Genomic DNA, 17,612 nt, shown 5'->3' on the forward strand with positions numbered 1-17,612 from the left:
TTTGAACACCAAATGAGATTCATTGCGATCTGTATCTCATGTTCAACATGATGTCTATGACAAAAGGATAACTGATAAACTTACCTTATACACCAATTGTAGCTTGGAGCTTTTTCGGAATTGGGCGTTGATAGAATGACACAAATTCGTATGTTAATGGGGGTAGTGAAATGTTGCTAGACTTTCACCACTGTCTATATCAGTCTAATATGAATCTTGCACAAGTGGGAGAATGAAAGATCTAGTATGCTCAAGAATCATATTAAAGTGATATTGTTAATTAACATATGATACTAATGGATCACACTAACAACAACTGGATATAATTGATTATTTATTAGAAATTTATTTTAATAAATATTCAATAAACTCTTATAATTAAATTGGAAATTATTTCTTACTAGAAAATAATAATTTTCATTAGCAAGTAACATTATATATAATTCATATGGTATGAATTAATAAGTCATGCACAACAATTTGGACTAGATAAATCTTTTTGTCTTTTACCAAAAGGTCAAAGTTTATATTTTATAAAAGTTGGTTATAAAATATAAAATAATAGCTTTTCTTGTCTTCTTAAAATCTAAAACTAGAAGGAAGAATACAGGGCATGGTTGTTTGATTTATTTAATAAGAAGAATACATGTCTTACAAGCATGGGGAACACTTAGGCTTTAGGTGCATGGGTTCTTAAAGTGTTAACGACTTATGGTCTAAACAAGAGCTTTATGTAGTAAGTCTTTCATTCTTATTTCCATACTTGTACCAAAACCATAACATGGAGAGAGTGTGCATACTCTCTCCATTTTTTCATCCTTTAGAAGATTACTTGCACCTTTTATGCACTCTTTGTGTTCTTATTTTGATACGAACATAAAGCTTAAGAGTCTTAAGAGTTTTAGACTAGCATCTACATTAAGTTGGCTTCTTGTTGGTGTCTCTAAAGTTCATCATTCTTCATCAACTTCCAATCCTCCCATGAGTATCCAAAGAACTAGAAAGGTTGTAATTTCTCCATCTTCTTCTTTGGTTGGTGTTTAATCTTTCTACAACTTGCAAGATGATCCTTGGTGGGTTTAGCTTGTGTATGTTATTCAAAAATGATCAAGTCTTCCGTTGCCAACTATCATGTTTTTGAAATTAGTTTTTGAATAAAAACCCAACATAATTAACTAAGAATTAATTTAGAATTAATTATGGGTTAATTAGAATTAATTAAAGGTATAAGGACTGATCTGCAATTGGTAAATAGTTGAACAAAAGCGAAGATCTAAAATCCTCCTAGATGGGACGGTTTTGGAGGCTCTAAATGGAGCTTCTGTGAACCTTCAACTGATAAATGGAAGCTAGATCATTACTGATTTGAAATATTATTATTTTAAGTTTAAATCTAGGATTTTTGTGTTTATCATACAACTATATAAAGGGATGTAACCCTTGGTATTTTCGGCTTAGGCAACCACAAAGAGAAAACCGAATTTTCTCTCATCTCTCCACTCTCTCCTTCAATCCTCGAGTTTGTTTTGGGTGTGACGCATTAGAGGCGGCCATACTTTTGGAGCTAGTTTTTCAAGGATATTATCAAGAGTTTTTGATTAGCTTAATTCGACTTAAGCTATATGGTATGTGGTTCTATTCATGAATTTGATCCATAGGGTTTAAAGTTTTTGTCTCATAAGTATGTTGCTATTAATTAAGAAAAGACATAGATCAAATTTAGGTTTCATGTACCCTTAATAATTAAGTGAAATTATGCATGTACAAATTGATTGTAATCTAAAAATCCCAATACTTATATGATCTTATGAAAGTTGTCATCATAAGACACTTGTCCCAAGATCTGTGATTGTCAAGGTAGATAAAATGAAAGAAAGAATATGTGAGACAGGAAGTGTTGCTTAAGAAACTAATGAATGTAAATCATAAGAGAATGTAAAGGTTATTATAAATAAAGTAGTCATTGTTAATCTATATCAGATACAAGAGCAAGCAGAGGTGCAGTATGTGAAAAGATCTATTGGTAAGCTAGATGAAGAGAAAAAGAAAAGTGTTCGGGAATTTCTAATTCTGAAACTATTGGTAAGCTAAATGAAGAGAAAAAGAAAAGTGTTCGGGAATCGACATTAGTTAAACAATGTTGCCATATGTTTCCATGGGTTGAGATGTTGCATGACCATGATTCAAGGCTTTGAACAACTAATTATACATCTGGTTTCACTGATAATGATGTAGCGTAGTAGCCAATGTGCATAGAAAAAAGGAAGCATATCATAGAAAGAGATCAAGATGTAGGAACCCTATTATGCCCTTCAGATTATGAAACTGCTTGCAAACAAGTATAACTTTATTCGTTCACTAGTTTGTAATCCGTGGGAACCACGGTTACAAAATTAATTAAACTTTCATAGTAATAACTCAAAATTATTAGTTAATTACTTTATATAAATTATTTTAAATAAATTTTTAATTAAGAGATGTTTTTTTAGTTATATAAAACTATAATCTTCGATACAAATAAATAAGTGAAATTATATCACCTTATAATGTGTATTAATTTTATTTTATTTTTTATATAATGTTATTAATTTAATGTAATTAGAGTGGGAAGTATAAAATGAAATATAAAATGGAGACTCAATAGGTTGACAAGTGGCATGACATTAATTAGGAAGACTAATATGGTGACACATGACAAAAGTGATGGGTTATGAGCACTACATCATTCATATGGTGTACATGCAAACCCTAAAGCTTTTGATCTGGTTTGTCTAATGAACATGCAATAATCATCCAAAGCCATAAACCCTAGATCTAGCATGTGATAATCAATATAAACATAAGAATAGGGTTTAGATCTTACCTTTGATTGTTATGTAGCAATAACAATCTATTCCTTCTAGTAATAGGCTTCTAAAAGCTTAGAGTCACAAATGTCACTCCTCTAAGGGCTCACAAACACCAAGAGCAAGAGGATGAAGAAGGAGAAGAGGAGAGGCACTCAAAAACGTCTAGAAACCCTAAGGAATCAGTTCACCACGTTTTTGGTGCCCTAGGGGTGCTTAAATAGTGAGGCTATTAGGGTTATCTAACAAGGAAACCCTAATTTGACTGCTTAGGCCCTAAGCAACCCATGGACTCCTCCTTTCGAGGCCTTGGACGATTTCTAATGGGTTTCCCCATAGAATTCGTCCACTCCTCTAATAAGGAGTCCAATAGCCCAATATTCAACTATCACACAATTGACAGTTCTAGTCCCTTAAGTTTAATTAATCTCTTTTAGCCACAAATTAATTCTTAATTAATTATCGCCTAATATTAATTAAACAATATGATTTCTCCTTTAATATATTATTCATATAATATATTAATAAATCATAATTAATCCTCTCTCTCCATAATTCATCATATCAAGTTGCTTTGGTGAAGGCAACCCAAAAGGACCATGCACCATCGGGTCAAGTACATACCAAAATAGTTATGGGCTTAGACACTAATCCAACAGTCTTCCACTTGGATAAGTCTAATAACTATTCTGCGTATGACTTCAGATCCTGATCCGCAATCGTAGCTTTCAAAAGCCGTTGTCAACTCTGATCTTATCAGATACGCGTCCTTTAGATAAGGGATCATATATTCCTCCATTCTAGATATCGTATAGACACAAGACATGGATTGAAATCATTCTCTCAGTCTATATGTTGTTTCCCGATTTCTGATTTATGACGACTGACTAATTGAACAAATCAAATCAGTCTTGTCCCGGCCGAGCACTTTCCTTTGTCATCACTAAATCATCGAGGGGCCCACAAATATCGCTTTTATCCCACATTGGGTAAAAGGAACGGATAAACTTCGACTCAATGCTCGCTTGTACTCACTCACCGAATCACACACAACAATACGTTTTATAACACCAAGTTACTGGTGCGTTTACATATTATCAATGTATAACCGACTCGCAAGATACAACTCACACATCTCGGTTTTAAGAATATAAGATATTATCGTCTCACCAATCACTCGTGATAAAATCCATGAAGCGATCCAAGTGAGCGTGGGTTTAATCAAATGCTCAAATCATATTCATAAGCACTATTGAACATTGTAGCAAACTTCTGCTATGTCTAATACACTTTAGACAATCTACACACCAATTCATGACAATCTTCTTTCATACCTACTCCCAAAGTATGAGTGACTGTGGAACGTTCAAATAATTCGATTATTCTCAAATAACTCAATTATTTAGGAAGTCAAAACATGCAAATTGAAACACAAGAATAATACTAATCTTATATGGCCCCAAACTTTTGAGTATAAATAAAACACTTTTATTTAATCACCATATTGATTACTCATTATTTGTTGTTTTGGGTAATCAACTTTTTACTTGTATTATAACGACAATTGTCCCATGCTCTTAGCATGCACACTATGTTTACTTATGGTCCTTACTTTGTGAAATAGTATAATTGAATAACATTTTCAATCACACTCATTTTACAATTCCCAATCCTTACCACAAGTGTAAGAATACCAAATTCTTGCCACTTATAGAATATGTCAGATTCTAACACTTTATGCAACAGTCCTTTCGTAATGTCATGGCACAAAAGTCACCAAGACTCGGCCAATGAAATTAGCAATATGCTCTATTGGAGATTGTTACAAGACAATTCCATATATATGAAGTCTCGCATTCAAAGTACATTCCTTTAAACATCCTTCTTGCATAAAAGTTTTTCTAATCTGGACATAAACTCTTAACGTCCAACTCCCAATAAGGAAACATTTCCATATTTACCATATGACAACTCATTATTAATAGAATCATATCTAATAATAATAATGTCAATATGGTCATTCCATTACTATACTTCCAACTGTTCACAAGCGACCAATCCTTGGCGAACTTTAGATTATCCTTGACAGTTGTTTAACTAATTCAGTCAAATCCGATTCTAGTCCTCTTTCCCTCTTAATGCCCTAGGTATTCGGAAAATTTTAGAACGGTTGAATATTACAATGACATGATATTTTACCAGTCTTTTGCTATAATATTTCTATTTGCGATGTTCTCACGATTCGAACTATGAAGAGGGATGCCGTAATCATAATCGAGTGTGAGAACGCAACAATTATTTCCATATATAGAATTCTCTTACGTTGAATCCTTTCAACATAACATTCATATATCTTTTTGACTAAATTTTATCAAAATTTATCGATCTAAACCTTTAGATATAAACGAAGTGTAATATTCTTTCCCTTAATTATAGCAAAACAACTATTCAACCTATGCAACTTTGCAAAGTGAAACTTTTGTTTTCTATAATTAATATTGCTAACTTGCAATAATAATCATGTTCCCACTAACATGATGATTATATCCATATCAGCATAACATTTATGCTCCCACTAGCTTTGACACGTATTCAGAAAACAGCTAAACTTCTAGAAAACAATACTTATTGACTTCCAATGTTCATTGTTTCTAATACGATATGCTTTGATAAGCTTTTATCTAAGCATCTCAAACTCATACACCTTACTTTAGACAGCTCACATGTGTGTCTAAACAATTCCAGAACTTATAGCAATAAGTCTCGATTGTTCAAACTAATTGCCAAATCTCACAATTCGAACTATGAAAAGGGATGTCGTAATCATAATCGAATTTGAGAATGCAATTTACATAATCGTTATCTCCTTAAAATCTCTCTTAGTGAAAGCGTTTCCTCACAATCATTTTCATGAAGGAGAGAAACCTTATGACACTTAGATTTTATGGTGCATGTGTTCCTATCCATGCAAATTTGTCATAAGCATAATCGTAAGATAATGTTTGTGACAAATTCAACCTCTTATGGACATAACTTGTTCATTCTTAATTTCTTGCCATCAAGGGTCCCACCATTGCTTCCAAGTTATATAGCAACTCACCTATGCTAGTCAATGTACTTTCATTGATCAAGGTGTTTGCCCTTATGCATTCAATTGAGAACTCGTAGAACTCATATGCATAATCACTCAACTGGATTGGCACAGAAATAAAATTTTGTCAACACGATAGGTTACAATCCTCAAGTCGTGTGCTAGTGTTTAAGAGGTTTACTTTTGAATTTGTTCTTGAAACTTTTCAAGATCTTTTAGACTCCCACTGACCTCTTGACATATAAAATTCTCTTATCAAGAGTCATTTCTTGACAAAACAAATATTCAAGAGTTAGTGTGTGTCTTTATCAAGACAAGCCTACATACAATTTGGTATTAGTTGGTCTTTGTCTTATTCAAGACATCACAACTTACCAAAATGTGCAAGTGTAAGAACATTCCTACTTAAGATTATTTCACTCAATTCACATTCTTGGAGTATGACTCTAAGACTTGATATTGGAACGAAGTACGATACATCTTATTGACTTAACCATTTCTACAATTCACCATTCCTCTTCTTAGCCAAACTAGTGCACTAAGGTATCCTCAGAAGATGAATTGTAATATGGTTCTTAATACGATCATAAAACACGATACAAAAGTACTATCCCTTCTTCTTAGATCGGAGAACCTTTTATCTTTCTGCCTTCATTGATTCTTCTTATTCGTTCTGCCATTCATTGAAGCTTTTCTATAATTCAGAATTACACTTAATCTTGTAAGCATAATCACGTTTACTAGACTTTTAGTAAATCATGACGAATAAACTCATCGTTCTTTGTGGTGGACTTGACCAGTGCACAACATTGTGTACCAGATCTCCTAGTCCTTCACTTGACTCACATACTTATGTGAACAAGGAATTAGTCTCAATTTCCTAAATACAAAGATTCTCATTCATCACACAATACCAGTTGCATGATTCCAAGTTTCTCTCCAATTGAAACTTGGGTGATGAGAAACTTTCCTCATTTGGTAAATTTATGACATTTCCACAAATAACATAACTAAGAATCAAATCCATTCACAATATTGCTAACAATGGAACTATTCAAACACCAATTTTTCATAAAATCCATCGCAAGGAAACATAAATAAGATAAATCAAAATTTATTTTATTGCGGAAAAATATTATCCTTACAACGCGATTACAAATGAAAAACTATGCAAATATTATTTATCAATCTATCCTAACTCTAAAGTAGTATCTAAAATAATCTGATCTTTGAATCATGCGATCAAAATCCACTTCTTCATGATCAGATTTAGCTCACTTCTTTCCTTTTAAGCTGCTTTTTTCTTCGATTCTACAAAACATCGAAATGTAATCTTATCACATCATGTATTAGAAATCTCCAAACAGGAACTTAATCGAGTTAGATAGTGGATTCTGCCTGAAGCAGAGTCATACATCTTGACTCTCCCATCTCTTAGATCTCTCAGGTATTCAGGGCAGCTTCGTAACCAATTCCCCTTCTTTTGGCATTAGAAACACATGGATTCTTATGGAATGGTACACGGGACTATCTCAGACTCAGCCTTTCACTTGCGTAGAGAAAACTTTTCTGGACTTCCAATATTACCCATAGAGGGTTGGGATACTGACTTACCAGACAAATTTGCTGACCAGTGCGCCAAATCATTTATGATTCAGCAGCAATAAGCAAATAAGGGTCATGTCGTGTTCCATCATATAGTACTCTCTAACGAACTTACCATATGATTCGGGAAGTGACTGAAGAACCAAGCCAACAGCCAACTTCCTTTAAACATCGATACCTAACAATCCCAATCTATCAATATGTAACATTTTATCCAAGACATGAGCACAAATAGACTTTCCATTTTCATGTCTTTTGCCAATAGGGCTTGAGTGACCTTGAACTTTTCAAGTCTTCGAACACGTGGGTCAGGGAGAATTATTGGAGGAGGTGGAGGAAATGAAGCATGATTTCCAATACAATCGTGGAACATCATCTTCACGTGGAAAACTTTTTCCAATGGATTTAGGAAGACCATAGACTTTGACATCTATGAAACGGGAGAAAATTCAAGTTTAGTTGATTGAGTCCTTAATAAAACACCCAAATGAGATATTAAGGCTAGGACCCAACACAATATCCTACAAATTGGAAGAGGGATGCCGTAATCCAACTCGCAGAACATTTGAAGGTAGGTAAATGACGATTTACCAATTTCCACCATGAAAAACGAAAAGAAGGTTAAGTTTTAAATGAATTGAAACTCCTAGATCCTTTGAGATTCATTAAACTTTTCAATGTCATGTTTAATCTCGATTATGCCCTTCATTTGTGACTGGGATGCTGAGGATCACAAATAAGGTGTGAATAACCATGCGAAGGTACGTGGTGCCCTCAATGTTACAATCACCTAATCGACGTGCCGGTTAACCACACACGCTCTATCGATCTATGACAAACATCGAGTCATCCTTCGCTACCAATGCCAAACCCAACTTAGTGTGCCGGTTAACCACACACGCTCCACTAATTGTCTCGACAAGGGTACAAAGTGTAATTCCATGGAATTGCATCGATTTCACTTTTTCCTAAAGTAACTAAGATTTGGGAATTTAGTAAAAACATTTAGTTACTTTATTCATTATACTTTTAATGAGGAGAGGGGTTTGCCCTATCCTACCCGTTCGGCTAACGACCCTCCACTAGTCAAGAGTGCGGTGGGTAAGAGTGGATACCCATTCAATCTCCATTTTATAGGCAATTTCCTTAAACACCCCTTATAGACCAGCTTCGTGAATGAGGTCTACTAACGGTAAGACTAGCAGTGTAAGTTATACATATATAATATTAGACTTTTAATGTTATATATAGTATAGGGTGTATTTTACACTTTTAAAATACTAGGTGGTTTAATTTTATAAATTACACTTTTAATTTAAATTAAATATAAACCATATCAAAATGGATTTATTAACTTTCTTTTAATTATACCTTTAATTATCTTAATAAAACCATAAGGGTGTAATTTGAACTTTTTCAAAACTAGGGTTTTAGAATTTAAAATTTCAAAAATTAAACTTTTAATTAAAAATTTAAATTCCAAAACTTGAGGGCAAGTTTTGAAACATTTCAAAACATTTGGGTTTAACTATTTAAATTTCAAAACTAAAACTTTTAAGGTTCAAATTTAAACTATAAAACCTAAAGGGTGAAAAGTTGAAACTTTTTCAAACTTTATCAAGAACATTCTAGATCAACAATTCAAATAAGGCAATTAACAATTAAATTGGTTATCTAATTTTGACCTAGTCTAATTACTTGCAAGATAATTCACCAAATAACTAAAATAATTAAGCATTATCTTATAAGACAACAAATATTTGATTAATTGGAAATTATCTACTATTTTGGCAAGGATATTCACTCAAAATCAATAAAATCGGATTTTATTAATTAAAAACGTTTATGGTAAGTATCCCAAGCCAAAAAAGCAAGAAAATCACGAAAAAACGCTGCAAGACCCTTTGACTCGTCGAGTCCAGGCCTGGACTCGTCGAGTACAGCCGACTCGGTGAGTTCACGAAGTGACTCGGCGAGTCAAGCAGTCAGAACAAAAAAAATTCGATTTTTAAGCAATTTTCGATCAATTAAGCATCAAATTCATTAACAAACAACCCTACGCTCTGATACCACTGATGGGTTATGAGCACTACATCATTCCTATGGTGTACATGCAAACCCTAAAGCTTTGGATCTAGTTTGTCTAATGAACATGCAATAATCATCCAAAGCCATAAACCCTATATCTAGCATGTGATAATCAATATAAACATAAGAATAGGGTTTAGATCTTACCTTTGATTGTTATGTAGCAATAACAATCTATTCCTTCTAGTAATAGGCTTCTAAAAGCTTAGAGTCACAAATGTCACTCCTATAATGGCTCACAAACACCAAGAGCAAGAGGATGAAGAAGGAGAAGAGGAGAGGCACTCAAAAACGTCTAGAAACCCTAAGGAATCAGTTCACCACGTTTTTGGTGCCATAGGGGTGCTTAAATAGTGAGGCTATTAGGGTTATCAAACAAGGAAACCCTAATTTCACTGCTTAGGCCCTAAGCAGCCCATGAACTCCTCCTTAAAAGGCCTTGGACGATTTCTAATGGGTTTCCCCATAGAATTCGTCCACTCCTCTAATAAGGAGTCCAATAGCCCAATATTCAACTATCACACAATTGACAATTCTAGTCCCTTAAGTTTAATTAATCTCTTTTAGCCACAAAATTAATTCTTAATTAATTATTGACTAATATTAATTAGACAATATGATTTCTCCTTTAATATATTAATAAATCATAATTAATCCTCTATCTCCATAATTCATCCTATCAAGTTGCTTTGGCGAAGGCAACCCAAAAGGATCATGCACCATCAGGTCAAATACATACCAAAATAGTTATGGGCTTAGACACTAATCCAACAAAAAGAACTACTCTTTTATTAGTATAGAGAGATTATTTTTAGTCAACTCATTTGATATAATGATCTTAGGGTTATAAATGTGGTTATGTGATTAGTAAATGTTATTTGGTTGTATTTTGAACCTCCCTCCCCCCTCTGTGGGTGTGTGTGTGTGTATATATATATATATATATATATATATATATATATATATATATAGAGAGAGAGAGAGAGAGAGAGAGAGCGAGAGAGACTTAGGTTCAAATTAGAACAATTATGTAATTGAGAAAGCGAGAACAATTCGGCACCACATATTTCTTTTTTCTACAAAACCCTCACGCATAACGGCGCGACGGAGGAATGTAATATTCATATGTGAATATAAAGGTAAGTATATTCTCGCATTTACCACCCCCACCATCACAACCACCACTATCACAATCACCGCTACCCCTGTCAACGTCACCACCTCCGCCACCAACCACCATATTCATATATGAATAATCACTTGAGAATAGACACATACTTATTCATATATGAATATACTTATATATATTCATATGTGAATATAAAGATAAGTATATTCTCGTGTTTACCACCCCTCCCCCCACTACAACCACCACCACCACAACCGCCACTATCACAACCCCCACTACCCATGCCACCGCCACCACCTCCGCCACCTACTGCCATATTCATATATGAGTAATCTCTTGAGAATAGACACATACTTTTTCATATATGAATATATATATATATATATATATATATATATATATATATATATATATATATATATATATATATATATATACTTATTCATATATTAATAAATATATACTTATTTATATATGAATATACGTCATCGTCACCAACATCTCTGCCACCCACCAACACCACCACTGCCACTACCACCATCACCTCCGCCACCAACTTTCATATTCATATCACGTGTGAATAGACACGCACACACACAAACATATATATATATATATATATATATATATATATATATATATATATATATATATATATATATATATATATATATATATATATATATATATATATATATATATATATATATATATATATATATATAGCAAAGTTCTTTTAAGAACCAATGTTTGTGTGATAACTTGAGCACCAGTTTTCAAAACAAAACTTTCAAAATGCCTCTATAGGCTCCTAGACACATCTTCTAGCCCAATCAAGCTTACAATTATTGACAAATGTTTACTAAATGTGTACAGAACTTAAACAATTCTATTCGAACCGACCGATTTAATTATGAACTAGAATTGGATTCTATTGGTTTCGAAATTTTAAAATTCAATTGAATTGAATTGATTATTAAATCACCATGAAAATGTTCTATTGGTTTTGAAATTTCAAAATCCAATTCAATTGAATCGAATCGATTATTAGATCACCCTGAAAATGTAATAGATTACCAAACAAAAGTACCGAACTGAGCCGATATTAATTCAATAAATATACAATTAAAATTAGAAGAAATTAAAAAATATAACATTTTTTTAATGATTTCATATATAAAGAATTGGATTGAATCAATTGATATAACCCAAAGAATAATTGGATTTAAGCTAATGACCTTGATGTTTACAAAATCACTATGATGTCGGTTTTTAGAATATTAAAAGATTATAAATATCACATTCTATCTTAGTTATATTTTAATATATATAATATTTGATGGATAGAGGAGCATGCACACGTGTTCCTATCAACACTTTGGGTCACATAAATCCACTTAATTTCTTGATTTAATCAATTCCTTATTGTTTTATTTTTCAGAAGTTAGGTGTGATGTCGTGTCAATATATTTTCCTTCTTTTTGAAGGCTTAAAAATGTGAAACTTATATAGTGAATTGGATGTTAATAGTCATTTTTTGGGGTAAATCACAAAATTTTGACATAAAAAATCAAATTTCCACGTATAAACATGCATTCCGCGGAGGTGAGCTCCATGGTCTCTATGGAATGCAGGTGTCCTCTGTGGAATGACAAAATGGTAAATATATGAGGGGTATATATGTAAAATTTACAAATCTACAAAGCACTTAACAAGGTCCGCAGAGGCACCTCGCGGAACCGTCGTAAGTCATTTATCATTGATTCCGAATTAGGGCTTTTCATTCCTGGTCTTGTCCTACGCGTCGCTGCCATTTCTCCCTCATCGATACCTAAGCGAATCAGGCATTTCTCCGATGGATTTTTGTTTATGAATCGTCAACGAAGAAGGGAGATGGATCATGCAAATGAAATGAACATTTTTGCCGATGAATATGACTATCGGGTAAGGATTCCAATATTATATATTCCCTTTTTCGATTAATTTAGTGATTATTTATATTTTTGAATGAAAATGAGATATATCATCGATTAGTATAGAAACCCATTGATTATTTAGCGATTAGTGCTGATTTTTTTTATGTGTTTTGGGGAAGAACAATTCCACGGAGCATATTGCTCATTCCTCAGAGGGTGCTCCGCGGAATGACCATTTGGCTTTGTGAAATACCTTTTTTGTTTTTTTCTTGACCCTATTATAGCAATGTACTTTCCTTTTTTAACTTTTATACACAAAGTAGGATGCTCTAATGAAAGTGGGATGTTCTAATAAACAATCATTGAAAGTACATTGCTATTAATTTCCTTTTTTCGAATTTTTCCCCTACCCTATTATAGCAATGTACTTTCATTTATTACCTTTTCTACTTAAAGTAGGATGCTCTAATAAATAATCATTGAAAGAACATTTTTATTTATTGCCCTTTTTCGATATTTTCTCTAATCTATTATAGCCTTTAACCAGTTTTACTATGTACTTTTAATATAGCAACCTATTTTTCAGTTTTTACACTTTGTTTTTTTCAATTACAAACCTTATATATATATATATATATATATATATATATGTGTGTGTGTGTGTGTGTGTCTGTGTGTGTGTGTGTGTTTTGTAGCACGATAATCTTGGACAAAAAGCTAAATTAAGTTTAAAAGGTGTCGTCAGTATAGTCATGAAAGACTATTTTTCGTGGCTGAATAAAGCACAACGAATATTATTTGAAGCTTCACCATTTAGGAATTTTTTAGGAATGTCTATCCCAAATAGAGATGCACACAAAAACCTGTTTCACTATTCAAAACCGGATCCAATCCGAAACCGGATTGGGTCAAAACCGGTTTTGACCAAACCGGATCGGATCGGATTTAAAACCGGATTTTCAATCGGATCCTAATCCTATATTCCAAATCGGATTTGATACCGGATCGTAAACCGGATTCGCTAAAAACCGGATCCAAATCCGCCCCAAAATCCGATTAAAACCCACTAAAATCGATTTAAACCGGTTTCAAATCGGATTAGAATTGGATTCGGATTTTGGTTGGAACCGGATAGGATTTTGACCGGATTCGGATCGGATTTTGACCGGATCGGATTTTTGATGATGTAAGCGAAACCGGATCGGATCGGATCGGATTCAGGTTTTGTGCACCTCTAATCCCAAATGGTAACCCCTTACTCGTGCATTTGATGATGTTGCATGAAGTACAGTCTCATATCATGTTTACAGTGGGGAGGTTTTATTTTGAGATACATGGAGTCCTAATTTCAAATTCCTCAGTCGGGTCAAGGCGTTTTGCATATAAACGTCAACTACATTTTTCTATTTCACAATAAACCTCGTAACAAATTTTGTTTGAATGTTTGGTCTAAAATTGAAACTTTTCTCTAGTGGTTTTCAGACTCAAAGTAAATATTAGTTTTTACTTGTCATCGTAGGTTTACGAACAACAATATCATCATTTGGTCCTAAACTATGAAATGTTCCAAGTTCAAGAATAAGATCAGGACAATCAGGTATGGAAGGCATACCATAAAACATGTATGAAGATTTTTTTTCTTTGTGTGAACTCATCTTCTGACCATCATTCATTTGATTTTTCATCATCTGACAATGTGGTTTTAGTTTTTTGTTTCAGGTACTTCTAATGATCGCGGAAAGGCGAAGGCGTGACCGTACACATCCTCCGTTTTTGGCTTTATGATTTTGGGATACTCTGATGTTGATAAACAATTTGGAAACAATTATTTTGTAAACATTTAATAACTATGGGTTGTTTTTAAAAGTTTAAATTTGTTGTGATTTTTTAGTCGTTACAAATCATAATCCTATGTAGCTCTTTACATGAATATTTTATTCTAAACTAATTATCTCATATACATTCTCTTAGTTATTCTAAAGTACTCTTAGAATGTTTTTATAGTCATCCAATGACTTAACCATGTATTCAGTTTGTATCTTATGATATGTTCACAACATGATCATATACTAGGTCTTATGCATAATATGGCATAAGTGATGGATTATTTTGCCAAGAAGATTGGATATAAATCATTTTAGCTAGTTCGAGCCTATGAGATAGGTCCTTTTGAGGTTGACTCAAACTTAATGCCATGTGACAATGTCAAGATTCCAACAAAGGAATCTTCTGTCTTGATCTCTTTCAAGATATTGTCAATATATGCAATAATGATATAAAACTTTAAACATTCATCTTTATTTATCTCTCTAGATGTTACATCCCAATAATGTATCTTGTCATTCATAAGTCTTTCATTTTAGAAATATTTTCCAAGTCATGGTGAGATAACCATGCATATATGGAATGTTATTTCAAATGATTAAGTATGTATCACTAATACAAAGTTAGGAATATCATTATGCTCCCACTATTTCTTAGTATACACACATGTTCTTTTCATTTTGATATAAAAGCATACCTTGTATCTTCATATTAAAATAACTATTCTAACCTGAGATGTTTGCTTTATATCCACAAGTGGATCTTAAGCATTACACATTTTGTTCGGATAACATGGATTAAGAAAATCTTCGGGATAAGCTATATAGATATCTTCTTGTAGATGTCTATTAAGAAAATCGGTCTTTCTTGAAATCTATTTGCTATATCTCATATTAAGAATATGAAGTTATAGTAAATAATATCCTTATTGATCTAATCATAGCTACTAGTGAAAAAAATTGATCATAGTCAATTTCATGAGTATGATATGGACCATAGTCAATGACACGAGTATGAGCAAAATCTTTTATAAAAAAATCTTTCATAATTTGCATAGATATCCATGCATGTATTCTTTCTAAAAGAATATCTTACTCCTTCTAGCCTGGCTATATAGAGGAAGATTAATCAAGCCCATACTTGATTATTACACATGTATTACATCTTAGTGTTCATGACTCTAAGTCATTTATCAAATTCAAGATTTGATATAGCATCTTGGTAGTTGATGGATTTACTATAAACCATCATTAAGAACTCATCAATGAGAGATTCCATATTTCTCAAGTAAAAGATGATATGGTCACATTCTTTAGACCATAAAAACAATGGTTGTAAGTCATTTTTCTTTTAGTGTGATCTTGATGTGGGTCATGTCTAATACTTATTCTCCAATCAAGTACCCATATAGTTGGTCTCAACCCTTTGTTATTTTCATATCCATGAAAATCGACCAATCCAATTCATATTAGTCTTGTTTCATGGATGCTCTCCCACAATTATGAATGAATATGGACATTTATAATAACTAGGTTATTCAAGGATTAAACATGTTAATATAGAACACAACAAGTAATTAATTAAAATATCATACCTAATATGTCAAGACATTACAATATATGTTGTTTATATCGTTTCAATATCTAAATACTAAATTTCAATCAAATCCAATCACTTAAAACAACAAGGTCCTATAACTCCAATGTGACTTTCATGCTTTAGCTAATGAATGAGCTTTGTTAAGTAGATTCATCAAATTTGATTTGTATAAACTTTGAGAATACTAACATTTTCAGTTTTATTTATATCACATATATAGAGAAAACCCTTAAGAATGTTTTAGGTGCTTAAATATGACTTAGATACCAATACTAGCATAATAGGATTACTCATAGTCATAAATAAACTATTAATTTAAGCATCTTCATATATGGTTTCCTAAAAAACAATATATTTTTACTTTGTAGTGTAATTACAATTACAATCTTCTTGGAACTCCTTTCCATGCAACTTTTTCTTCATTTATAATGAGGACACGCCCGATTATGATCGATGATCATCTCAATCTATTTAGAAGTTAGCATTTGTGTAACCGTTATACTTAGCTTAATTTTAAATACTCGGCAGATCAGGAATATTTCTTCAGTTCTTCGTATGTTATTTAGAATGTTCCTATCAGTCATCTTATGACTTATTCTCGGATTATACTAGTATTTTTTTCGTCATGCTCCATACATACGACTTATCTAGCCTTAATGCATAACATGGCATATATGATGAATACAATTGCAACAACATATGGAATACAATCATACTATATAGCTCAATCTTTGTGCTAGGATTCGGCATGCTCAAAATCGTGTCATGTGGTAATGGCAAGACAAACACTCTTAGAGTCTTATATGTCACACCCCCAAACCAGAACGGCGGAAACGTTCGGGGGTGGATGACATCATGTACATTATCACAACAAATGTATAATAGTAATAAAAGTAACAACAACCATTGTATTGATAATATAGCATTTACATTGTGTTCACCACATTGTTTATTTAACATTAAAACTATAGCAAAAGATAAGACGTGATGCTACTATGCTCCGTCTTCTCGAACCCTGTGCGTGTACCTGTCTACTAGTTTCCTGATAATACAAGTGATTTTGAAAGTGTATCAACATTTAAGTTGGTGAGATCATAAGTATTTTGTTTGAAAATATATGTTCTTTTTTTATTGAAAATGTGAATGTGTTCTTCCAGAAAATCCAATATTTTCTTAGTAAATAAGTTATAATCTTAGTACTTTAAGACCAAAAAGTATAAGTTTCTCATGCTTAAAATTTATAATGCGAATTTCTAATTTATGTAATTGGTATGACCCGTACTGTTACCTCCTATGATTGCTTAGTGTATACAAATTATATATAATTAAGATCGAACGAACAGTTGATTGGGTGATTCTGCCCTAAACCCACAACCAAACAAGGAACAGTAAGTAAGGAGAAAATCACACATTCTACTACCTATCGGATCTTTATTGCATATACTCCTAACTTATACATTAAGTAATCATAGACTTTAAAAATAAGAGTCCTCGATATATGTTTTTCTGAACTT

General features: G+C 32.6%; 1 long non-coding RNA gene across 1 annotated transcript; it reads left to right on the plus strand.

The window, feature by feature from the left end:
- Positions 1-12,489: 12,489 nt before the first annotated feature.
- On the plus strand, positions 12,490-14,631 carry LOC145113390 (uncharacterized). The gene is made up of 3 exons (XR_013710769.1): positions 12,490-12,703; positions 14,195-14,272; positions 14,382-14,631. It is a non-coding gene; the product is annotated as an uncharacterized LOC145113390 (long non-coding RNA).
- Positions 14,632-17,612: the final 2,981 nt, after the last annotated feature.

Source organism: Lactuca virosa, chromosome 5, assembly GCF_052849685.1.
Source record: "Lactuca virosa cultivar CGN04683 chromosome 5, Lactuca_virosa_CGN04683_v6, whole genome shotgun sequence".
Taxonomy (NCBI): domain Eukaryota; kingdom Viridiplantae; phylum Streptophyta; class Magnoliopsida; order Asterales; family Asteraceae; genus Lactuca; species Lactuca virosa.